The sequence below is a fragment of the Ovis aries genome, chromosome 5 (assembly GCF_016772045.2).
Source record: "Ovis aries strain OAR_USU_Benz2616 breed Rambouillet chromosome 5, ARS-UI_Ramb_v3.0, whole genome shotgun sequence".
Classification (NCBI taxonomy): Eukaryota; Metazoa; Chordata; class Mammalia; order Artiodactyla; family Bovidae; genus Ovis; species Ovis aries.
Genome location: NC_056058.1, coordinates 92,314,377 through 92,325,929, shown reverse-complemented (window position 1 = coordinate 92,325,929; position 11,553 = coordinate 92,314,377). Strand labels below are relative to the sequence as shown.

Below are 11,553 nucleotides of genomic sequence, written 5' to 3'. Positions count from 1 at the left end.
TTGCCAGTCACCTTGTGTTTAAGATACTTGAAGCTTTCTGCTGAATTCATTCAATCATTCAATTACTCATTTACTCTGTCAGGCACAAAAGCATTCAAACATTTATTGGGTGATTTCTAAGTTCTTTTCTAGATATATATCAATGAGTAAAACATAAAAAAGTTCTCTGATATTCTAAAAGGCAAGGTCCATAGGCATAGACATTTAAGATGAAGCATGGTGAGTGCAATTATAGAGGAAAGCAGAGGTGCTGGGCAGCCAAGCAGCACTCATACAGTTACCTTCTCTGAAATTATTATTGAAATAATCATTATACACTTTGATGGGCTTTTAGCCTTTTTTCTATGAATATATACATGTATGTGTGTGTGTATGTGTGTATTTGTATATTGAAAATCATATCATATGTATAATCTTATATGCTAACTTCTCCATTTAGTCTTAGTAGTATGCTATATTTTGATATTTTACCTGTTACTACATATTTTTTAAAATAGGATTTTAATAATTGGCTAACAATAATTCTATTTAATTGCTTCTTCATTTTTGCATATTTAGGTTGTGGCCAACTTTTTGGATAATGGTAATAATACAGTGATAAAATTTTATATAAAATCATTTCCTATACCTCTGTTCTCTAAGAAAATAATTGATCAAAGGGTAGGGATATTTGTGAGAATCTTAATACACATTGCCAAACTGCCCTGAAAAAATTATATTTTTGCAAGGCAAATTGCAAATGTGTAATAGGAGACATACAATTTCTATACCCAAATGTAGAATTTGTACATCTTAAAATATATTCTGGGGAACTTTCCAAAAATATAGAAGAAAACTTATAAACATGTTCATCACGGTGCTAAAATAACTAAAAATTGGTATCTGTCTCAATTGTCCAAGATGAGAGAAATGCTAATTCCAGAATGCCTTCACAGCTTCCACCGGCCAGAGCTGGGTGTGGGATTTGAGATGAGGAATTGCGGTTGAGTTCCTGACTTGTTCAATTCCCACGTCTCTTAGAAAGCAGCAGAAAAGGTTCCTGTCTGATCCCGCTATTGATCCATAGAGAAGCCAACAGGGAGGCACTTTCAGGGCAGAATATTCAGCTTCAGGATGAGAAAGCACTTTTCACTCCAGGTCTCAGACTCAATTTCCATCAGTCAATAATTTGTTTCAGACTTTAGTCCATGTTTATTTTTTAAGATGGAAGACAGCATTATTTGATCTGACAGCAAAAATAAGAAATGTCTTGAAGAGGATTCACTAGGAGACTTCTAACATTTTTTTAAGAATTGAGGAGTCTCTGTAGTTATTTCTTATATTTTAAAGTCAATTTCCATATTTATGCATATACACTTCTACAACAAAAGTGCATAAATGATATATTTTTCAAGTGAAGTCTTTTTTTTCCTTTTCATTTTTGCTTCTTCCTTCCCTCAGCCCTCTCACTCTTGTGAACTACCTACCATGTAGCCTTGGTAGGAGATCTATGTATCTTCAGAAAATGTCAAGTAGATTAAAACGCCTCTTTCCTACTCAGATTTTTGAGGGGGGGGGGGAATGTTAAACTTCAAATGTTAGCCAGGTTTGAGAGCTCTGTGGCAATGTCTTCTCATTAGTAGCTAGCTGGTGTTACCACTATACTTAGAGAAGTGTTATCTGATTTTATGTTAGAATTGAAGATCTGAATGTTGTTTCTGGCAAGTGAACAGATTCTTTTTTATACTACCTCAACTTTAAAATGTTCAAATAGATGTTTTATGACTTAAAAAATACTTCCAGTGGGCATTTACAGGGAAGGGCACAAGGGAGCTTTCTGGAATGGTAGAAATGTTCTCTTTTGATTATGCTGATTTCCTTGGTGTATAGCTTCTATCAAACTATATTGAACTGTATGTTTAAAATGGGTGCATTTTTTTTTACCAAGTTATACTTGACAGGCATTGTTCTATTAGTTTTAGGTATACAATATACTGATTTCATATTTTTATGCATTATGGGATAAGCACCACAGTAAGTCCAGTTACCATCTGCCACCATATCAGGTTGTCACAATATTATTGACTATCTACTAAAATGGATGCTCTTTATAATGGTAAACTACATACAAATAATATTTGTAGACAAAAGCACTTTTATTTCAGTGAGTTTTAAAAATTTTCCACGAAGACATTGGTGCTTATCACTGTAGACTTCACCTCTCTCCCATCTGTGATGACTTGTAGATTTCAGATGATTTATTCTATGGGGCCACTTATGGACTCAAAAGTAATGGAGAGGCCAAAGTGGCTCTGCAGGGGACAAGGTGTCACTCAAGGAAATGTCATCAGAGTCATCAGAGCTGTGTACACAAGTTGAGATCGGCTTGGTTCTTCCATAAGCCTCTTCCAGATGGTGGTGAAAGACGGAGAAAGAGGCAGTTCTTGACTTGATGTCATGGAGACAGACTTCCATGCTCTGTCCATATTTATCTCTCTCCACTCCCTTTCTCATTACCGTGTCAAACGTAGGTCAGGCAGAACAATATGTACCAGTTGATAAAACAAACACCATTATTTCTGAACCAGGCGACTCTCCAGTTGCTTGTTATAGTCTCTCTAAAGGCAATTTGGGGCTAAATTTCATTATGGCTTTATTCTGTCATTTATTTTAATTATGCTGGTGACTAAATTATTTTTTTAAAGAAGTGGCTTCATCATGCATCTAACTCTAAATCGCTCTTGGTTAGAAACAGTGAAATTTAGGCTATGAAACGGCTCAAGTGGGTAATTTCTTATCCTCATTCCCCAACATTTGGACAGCTTTGTGTTGTCAGGGAGACCCTTCTTTCCATCTTGGTTCATGCTGAAAGCCACAGAGCTGGTGTTCACATGCACTCTTCATTCGCTGTCACTAAGTCCCTTAGAGCGTCCAGTCACCCTGGCTTTAGCCAAAGCTGAGGAGCAGAGTAGTGTTCACTGCAGTGGGCCAATCACATGGACTCAGAAGTGCAATTCGAATTTGTTGCATGGACTCTCTTATGGGGGTGGATGGGATTGAAGTTTTGGGTAACTTTTTTTTTGGTAAATTCCTTTTTTTTGTTTGTTTGTTCATTTTTGGTTTTGCTGTGGCTCATGGGGATCTCAGTTCCCTGACCAGGGGTTGAACCTGTGCCCCTGTATTAGGAGCACAGAGTCTTAACCACTGGACCACCAGGGAAGTTCCTGTAAACTCTCTTTAAAAACCTCAAGTCTCAATACTAATGGTTATGGTGTAAATAAAACTGAAGAAGGATATTGAAGATAGTTATGAGGAAAGTCTTCAACTACTTTGAAGAAAGTTGGAGGGATGGATTTATTTATGAAGGTCTAGTATGTATTTGAGGCTTATTTGGTTCAATCCCTGGGTCTGGAATAACCACTGGAGAAAGGAAATGGCAACCCACTCCAGTATTCTTGCCTGGGCAATCCCATGGACAGAGGGGCCTGGCAGGTTACAGTCCACGGGGTTGCAAAGAGTCAGACATGACTTTGCAACTGAACATACACGCGCGCGCGCGCACGCGCACACACACACACACACACACACACACAGTATGTATTTACTTTTTTACATTTTCTTCAGCAAAATCTTTGGGAATTTCAGTGGGTAATTCCTTGCCTACTGTGTTTAAGAAATAAATACAACTGTACGTTTAAGTAATGAAACTGTTTAATAATGCAATTTCTCCATGTGTGCAAATTGAAAGAGAATGAGATATTTACCTGATAGCACTGAAAATGTATAACCACAGCACTGACCAAGTGATGGAGACTATAGAAAGTCATCCAAATAGTGAATTTGGAGTTTGTTGTTGTGTCGGACCCCGTGGACTGCAGCATGCCAGGCTTCCTGGTCCTTCACCATCTCCCAGAGTTTGCTCAAACTCATGTCCATTGAGTCAGTGATGCCATCCAACCATCTCATACTCTGTTGCCCCCTTCTCTACCTGACCTCAATCTTTCCCAGCATCAGGGTCTTTTCAAATGAGTCAGCTCTTCACATCTGGAGGCCAAAGTATTGGAGCTTCAGCATCAGTCCTTCCAATGAATATTCAGGACTGATTTCCTTTAGGATGGCCTGGTTGGATCTCCTTGCTATCCAAGGAACTCTCAAGAGTCTTGTCCAGCACCACAGTACAAAAGCATCAGTTCTTTGGCGCCCAGCCTTTGCTTTGGTCCAGCTCTCACATCTGTACATGACTACTGAAAAAACCACAGCTTAGACTAGACAGCACTTTGTCAGCAAAGTGCTCTTTACCATCTCCTCGGACAGGACACCACCACAGTGGAAGGGCCAGGAGTGCTTCCACAGCTGGTGAGAGGGCTGGGGATGGCGTTGCCTCTCCCCAGGCCTCAGTCTCTGCAGAGGTCCCCTCCCAGACTGGGTGTGGTGAGTATGTCTTAAGATAGAGCCAAGCACTTATTAAAGAAAAATGCCTCCATTCTCCACTGGGGGGCCTGTCCACTAGTGGCCTGGCTTCGGAGAGGCAAGGAAGACCCACTGTGAAGGAAGCCAGTGAGGACGTTTACTCCCGGAGGGAAGAGAATTGTGAGATGCGTGTGGGAGGGAGGAGACAGGATCGCTTAAAGGGAGTGAACCATTTGCTTTAGGCGACCCCTTTTTTTGACTGCAAATCTTCAACTGTTACTAGGTTCACTAAATGCTTGGAAAGAATAGTATTTTGGAAACCTGTGAGCAGTCAGGGTTTTGTGATTGAACTGTACTTGTGAAACAGATCTGAGCACAGATGTAGGAAAAAGCTGGACACAAGGGAGGATCAAGAAGTAAGCCCTGAGGATTTCGCACGATTTACTTTGGGACAAACACCGAATTTTGTCAGGGGTAATGACTCCAGTCTTAGGATGAAGCAAAACCGTGAAAGGCAAAGCAGACAACAAAAACCATGAGATGCTGGGTGACTCCTTAGAATGCTAAGTCAAACATCTTTGGAAAAAATCCCTACTTTAGACTTTCAAGTTTTATGGGATGAAAATGTTCCAAGTAACCAAAGAGCTCTTAAAGTGAGAACACAGAGCAATTTAATTACAGATCATTTGAACACGGCTTGAAGTGTTAATATAAATGAGTGAAAATGTAGATTCAGGTCTTCATGAAAGAACTTTAGCATATCACTTCTTTTCATATAAACCCATCTTTCTTGCCTCAGGACTTCCCTGGTGGTCCAATGGCTAAGAATCTGCCTTCCAATGCAGGTGTGATCTCCACTCGGGGAACTAAGATCCCACATGCCATGGGGAACAGAAGTAGCCCTTGGAATATGAACCCAGATCCATTTTCCATGTGGTGACTTTCATTAACCTTTAAGACTGTTTGTCTCATTGACTGAAGAACCGTGACTTGTCCTCTTGGAATCATGCTCTTGCAGTGTGAACCTATTACTGCTTCTAGCCTGAGAGACCTATTGTAAGGGAGAAAGAAATGAAGAGGGTGAACTGTGCCTTCAGTTTTCTCTCTTCTGTATGCACTCTTGAAAGAAAGAACGTGGCTAGGTATTTCTCTGTGTAAATGGGGAAAGGTGGATTCAGGAAGCTCTGAGTCAACCAGATAATTCTGGAAGGACTGCACTAGACCAGGAAGGTTTATGAACCCAACTGGTCACAGATATCAACCAGGTAGAAAGGGCATTGGTATCATTGCAAGGAGATGGATGTGCCAGTTGTCTTCAGGGGGCATCTGATTCTGCCGGTTCTGTTCAGACTCCAGGGGGATGAAGTCTCTAGGTGACTCTCTTAACTAGGATGAAATGTCAATAAGGCATGATACAGGAAATAAAAAATGAAGACAGGGCATTCTGTGATCAAGGCTTGACGAACATATTGATGGTAAGAGGAGGCTTCAGTGGGAAGCTGGGGATGTCGAAGGGGAGGAGAGAGGGAATAAGGAGCCAGACTCCCTATGGGTCATTGTCTTGGCCTGGCTCCAGCTGGTTACTAGTTCCCTAGAGGCAAGAGCTTTGGAGTGAGAATCTCATGAAAGGAGGTTCTGCTACCCTGACTCCATGCCCTTACCAGGAAAGACTGCTGTTGACATGGTTAATCTGAGAACCGAGTGACCAACCTCAGTTTGTCCAGGATTTTCCTGACTTTTGCAGGGAAGGTCTCTAGTCTTGGGGAATCTCAGTCACCCTGGAGTCCTGTGGAATCTGATGCTGGCTGGTGAAGTGATGCTGTCTTGCAGGAAGTGATGCTGTCTTGGACACAGTATTTCTATCCAGGGCAGGGCAAGGGAGGAACAATGGAAGCAAATCAGAAAAGCATGGTTTACGTAGGAGATGTACTTTTCTCTCATTTTAGATTCCAGGATCCCTTGACTCAGAGAAAGGAGGACAAAGCTGTTACTGTTGAGGTTCTAGATCACACTATTCAGGAAGCCAGCAAACCGGCATTCTGGTTCAGGAGACAGAGAAAGGGATTAGAAATATGAGGTGCCGGGATTAGAAATATGAGGTAGTAGAGGTCTTTCTGTGGAGTAGATTTCTACTCTGCCATGGGAGGATGCTGGCTGTTCATGTAACTTTTCCATAGATCCTATTGGAAGAAGTCATCATTATTTGAAAATAATGATGGGCGAGGCAATTAAACTCTGTAGGTAAAAATCTCCATTGATATTAACTCAAAATAAGTGTCAGTTCAGTTCAGTCGTGGCACACCAGCCCTCCCTGTCCATCACCTACTCCCAGAGTCCACCCAAACTCATGTTCATTGAGTTGGTGATGCCATCCAACCATCTCATCCCCTGTCGACCCCTTCTCCACCTGCCCTCAGTCTTTCCCAGCATTAGGGTCTTTTCAGATGAGTCAGCTCTTCGCATCAGGTGGCCAAAGTATTGGAGTGTCAGCTTCAATATCAGTACTTCCAACAAACACTCAGGATTGATCTCCTTTAGGATGGACTGGTTGGATCTTCTGTACATGTAGGAAAGACACCTGGAGGAAATGTATGAAGAGATAAATAGTATCATGGAACATGCAAGGGGCAGCTACCTGTCCTTTTGCAGGAATTAGAAAATAAAACAGTTACCTTCTTTCACTATAGAAAGGCTCTCCAATACATAGGGTGAGTACTTGTTGATGGAAATCCATGGAGGATACAGACCTGAAGAGGTAGCAGAATCTGGACAACAGTCAGTAAGAAGCTGTGTAGGTAACTGGGCCAGGACATGGAGATAGAGATGATTTACTTTGGAAGCATCGGTGGCTTCAAATTCTTCACTGAGACATTTAATCATTTTTCCTTGAGAAGAGAGTTCATGGTCAAGTAAGTTTAAAAAACAGTTTCCTTTTGCTCCTTCTTCAGTATGTACCTTAGCAGGTGGAACTGCTTAACTTTGTTTAACTTTAGTATTTCCAAAAGTCATGTAACCAGGTAATCTCATTTTATTTTCAATTGAGAAGCAATTATTATCATCCTAAGGAAATTAGAGAACATACTTTCATAAATACTGCTTCAGAAAATTTCTTTCTGAGAAAAATCCCAGTGAAAAGCTCAGAAGGGAATTTTCCTGACATTCTTTTTACAGGTCATTGGTGTCTATGGTTGGAATATGTGGCCTTTCAGAAAAGAACCATTGTCTCAATTCATTGGAGCTCTGCAAGGTTGCATCTTTGTTAATCTTCTCTTTGAAAAGACATTTAAAATTCCTAGTGGCTCAGCTGGTAAAGAATGTCTCTGCCATGCAGGAGACTGGAGTTTGATCCCTGGGTTGGGAAGATCCCTCGGAGAAGGGAATGGCAACCCACTCCAATATTCTTGCCTGGAAAATTCCATAGATGGAGGAGCCTGGTGGGCTACAGTCCATGGGGTCGCAAAGAGTCAAACACGACTGAACAACTAACACTTTCACTTCACTTTAAATCCAAAGTCTAAAATGAGACCAGTCTTAGAAATGCTATAAACAAGAAAAGAGTTAAAAAGGCAAATACAAAAATTAAAGTAGTACTTTGAAGATCAGAATGATATTTGAATTAAAAAAAGATCACTCAAAACAGAAGTGTTGAAAGATTTGCTAAAATTTGGATGAAATTATCATCAGGTTGAGTAAGGTCCCATTAAGAAAAGATTTACTTGTGAAAATGGTTGAAAAGTAGTTCCTACCCAAACACTATCCTTATGATGGAAAACTTGTTGAAAGGGCAAAACATGGGAAAATTACTTTATAAATATTTTATAACTAGAAGACGTTTCAGCTGAGCAGCCTAAACATAGCCTTTTGGGCTAGAAGCAATATACTTTCATTTTAATATGGTATAAATAGGTCATCCATCACTATCTGAGAACAAGTTTTTGCACTGAGTCAAAAAAAAGTGGGGGCTTTATTCAGATGAGCGGAAACAATAGGCCTTCATTAAGAATATTTAGAAAAAAGGTGTATGGGGAGAGGGATAAATTAGGAGTATGGGATTAACAGATACACACCATTATATATAAAATAGATAAGCAGCAAGGATTCTCTGTACAGCACAGGGAACTATATTCAGTATCTATAACAACCTGTAATGGAAAATAGTCTGGAAACAAAAGAACAAAAACAAATCACTTTGCTGTATACCTGAAACTAAAACAGTATCATAAAAAGAAAAAGGGTATACTATCTTTCAAGAATTCTCTGAAGATTTGTCTTAATTGAATTGACTGTTGATTGTCCTTTCCAGATAAATGAGCTCTTGGCTGAAGTCTTTGGGAAGAGCAGTTTGTCTCTATGAGTTATGCAACACAGGGAGGTGAGAGACGTGTTGGTCTTGGATGAGCCTATGTATTCTTTCTGGAGCTGCCATATCTGTATGCAGGACTATGCTCAGGAACACTTGTGGGTGGTCAGTTTTCCTTAGAGATTTCCACATCCCCAAGAATATCCCTTCTCCCCATCTTGGTATTTCGACAGGGGTCCAGCGTCCCTCTAGCTGCCAAGAGTCTTTTGGCACTCCACGTTGACCTGCTTACACAGTGCTGCTTTCCTGCCTTTTATTGAAACTTCATATTCTCCTTCTTCCTATTTACAAGAGCAGAACACTGGAAACAAATGTAAGAAAGTAAGAAAATTTTAAAAATGGGTTCTGATGAGATACAAATGAATCCCTAAAATAGTGATTTTGTTCACTAAAGAAATGTTAAGTGAAAAAACCCAAGATATAAATTCTATGGATTATACAATCCACATAGATACATTCCATAGGTATATTCTTTCTCTTTACATGTATGTATACTGTTCTATGGGCTGCCCTAGTGGCTCAGTGGTAAAGAATCCACCTGGAATGTGGGAGACCTGGGTTCAATCTCTGGGTTGGGAAGATCCCCTGGAGGAGGGCATGGAAGCCCACTCCAGTGTTCTGCCTGGAGAATCCCATGGACAGAGAAGCCTGGTGGGTTATGGCGGGGCGTGGGGTGGGGGGAGGTCGCAACCATGGGGTCGCAAAGGGTTGGACACAACTGAGTGACTAACTACAGCACACACTATTCTGTATAAATATTTTCTGTACACACATATTTATATATACATGCAGCACGGACATGTTAATGGTACTTATCTCATGGTATAATTAAAGCTGATTTTTGTCTTCTTTACCCAATTTTAATAGATGTGTATTACTTTGCCATTAAGAAAAATATTGTGGCAGAATATTGTAGAGCAATTGTCCTCCAATAATTATATTTTGTTCTATACCTTTCAGTATTGTACAGTTATAATCTTTGGTTATTATTAGTTAAAAAAAGAGAACTGAAGATCCTGTCAAGTTAAGGAAAAGTGAGACTGTGCGTTTATGTCCAGGCAGTAGATGAACAGAATAAAGATAAAGTCATAGTAAACAAATGTCATAGAACTGTTTTCACTATGATCCATTCCATTCTTTGAATCCCTGGTTTTTGCTAGAGGAACTGGACATATTCGTGCAGGTATGTTAATATATGTGCACAGACCTTGCATTTTGTGTTCAGTCTGGAGACTGGACTTGTCCTCTGCTGATCAGCTCTGGGACTATCCTTGGACAAGTTCCCTGGCCTCCCTGGACCGCAGTCTTCCCATCAATAGAAGAGAGGCTTGGGTCTGGCATCTCGGGGCCGCAGAGGCAAGATGGAAGAGCATGGGTGTGAGCCCTGACCCTGGCACTTTGAGGATGACTGTGGTGGGGCCTGTACAGTAGGCGCCATGGGTGGTGGTAACCTTTCAAGCGTTCAAAGGTTTTTGCAGTTTTCTGGTGGGAGTTAACCTCAGACCATGAGGAAGTTTGACCGCTCTTAAAACCAGAGCTCCTCAGTTGGGAGCTAGCTTTGCAGGTTGGGGAGGTCTGTTCTCCGTGACTGACTGCAGTATGGTTCAAGTCAGAGGGAAAGAAGGTCCTTGGAACTCCACCCCAAGTAGTGCCTTTAAGGAGCCGTTCTGGCAGCAGGAAACGGCCCGGTGACTGTGGTTGGGTCCGTGTTGATGGGTGGCATTCTCTGAGCTCTAGCTGAATCAGCTGCTATCTTGTTGATAAGATTTGCTTCAGCACAATTTCCAAATGGTCTTCTGTTTGCTGCAGATCCCTCCTGGTTGCCTTCAGCCCAGTCACCATCCTCATCTTTGGGAGACTATCAACAATTCCAACAGAACTTTCCCAGAAGACATTTAGCACCGTTTTCTATTTAAAGGAACATGGGTACTTCCCAGGTGGCGCTAGCGGTAAAGAACCTGCCTGCCAATGCAGGAGACATAAGAGACACGGGTTTGGCCTCTGGGTTGGGAAAATCCCCTGGAGGAGGAAATGGTAACTCATTCCAGTATTCTTGCCTGGAGAATCCCATGGACAGAGGAGCCTGGTGGGCTAAGGGGTCACACAGAGTCAGACACCACTGAAGTGACTTAGCATGCATGCATGGGGGGAGGTCTTAAAAGATAATAAATTCATTTATTCTCACTTGGATTGCATTTGTGATCAAAATAAATGTTTAAAGTGTTTATAAAAGGAAATACAACAAATCCTTAGGAATGAAGGACTAAAAGCCAAACAGCAATGAAGCATGACCATCATTTCCAGGAGGACTTCTCTGCCTGGTTTTGTTCTGTTAGCCAGACAGTAAAATTAAAAAAAAAAGTCTGGAAATTGCCCCCCCCCCCTTTTTTTTAAAGAAGGTGTTTGGAGGAGACAGAAGACCCTTCAGGCATCTCTCTGGTGACTCTGTGGCTGTGACTGCCTGAAGTAAGATATTGTCAGTATAAGGGGTTTGTGCAACGATCCCAAGAAGTACATTTAAATGAAAAACATTTTTGTAACAAAACTGGAAGTCTTATATGAGAACATGTATAGGTTTGTGGGTTTTTCCAGGCCTTACTTATATCTCTAGAAAAATGGTTGTACAACTTGAGCCGGGATCAGAATCACCTGAGCCTTTTAGAACAGTGACACTCCTCCCAGGCCCGGGGCGGGGGGGGGGGGGGTGGTCCTGACTCAGTCAGTTGAGGGCAGGCGTGGGACTGGAGAAATTCCCTTTTGAACAAGTTCCAGGTGTTGCTGATGGTCTAGAAGAACCAACCTGA

General features: G+C 41.2%; 1 pseudogene; it reads left to right on the top strand.

The window, feature by feature from the left end:
• The first annotated feature begins 10,110 nt into the window (after positions 1–10,110).
• LOC101122786 (mitochondrial import inner membrane translocase subunit Tim17-A-like) lies at positions 10,111–10,815 on the top strand (annotated as a pseudogene).
• The last annotated feature ends 738 nt before the right edge of the window (positions 10,816–11,553 follow it).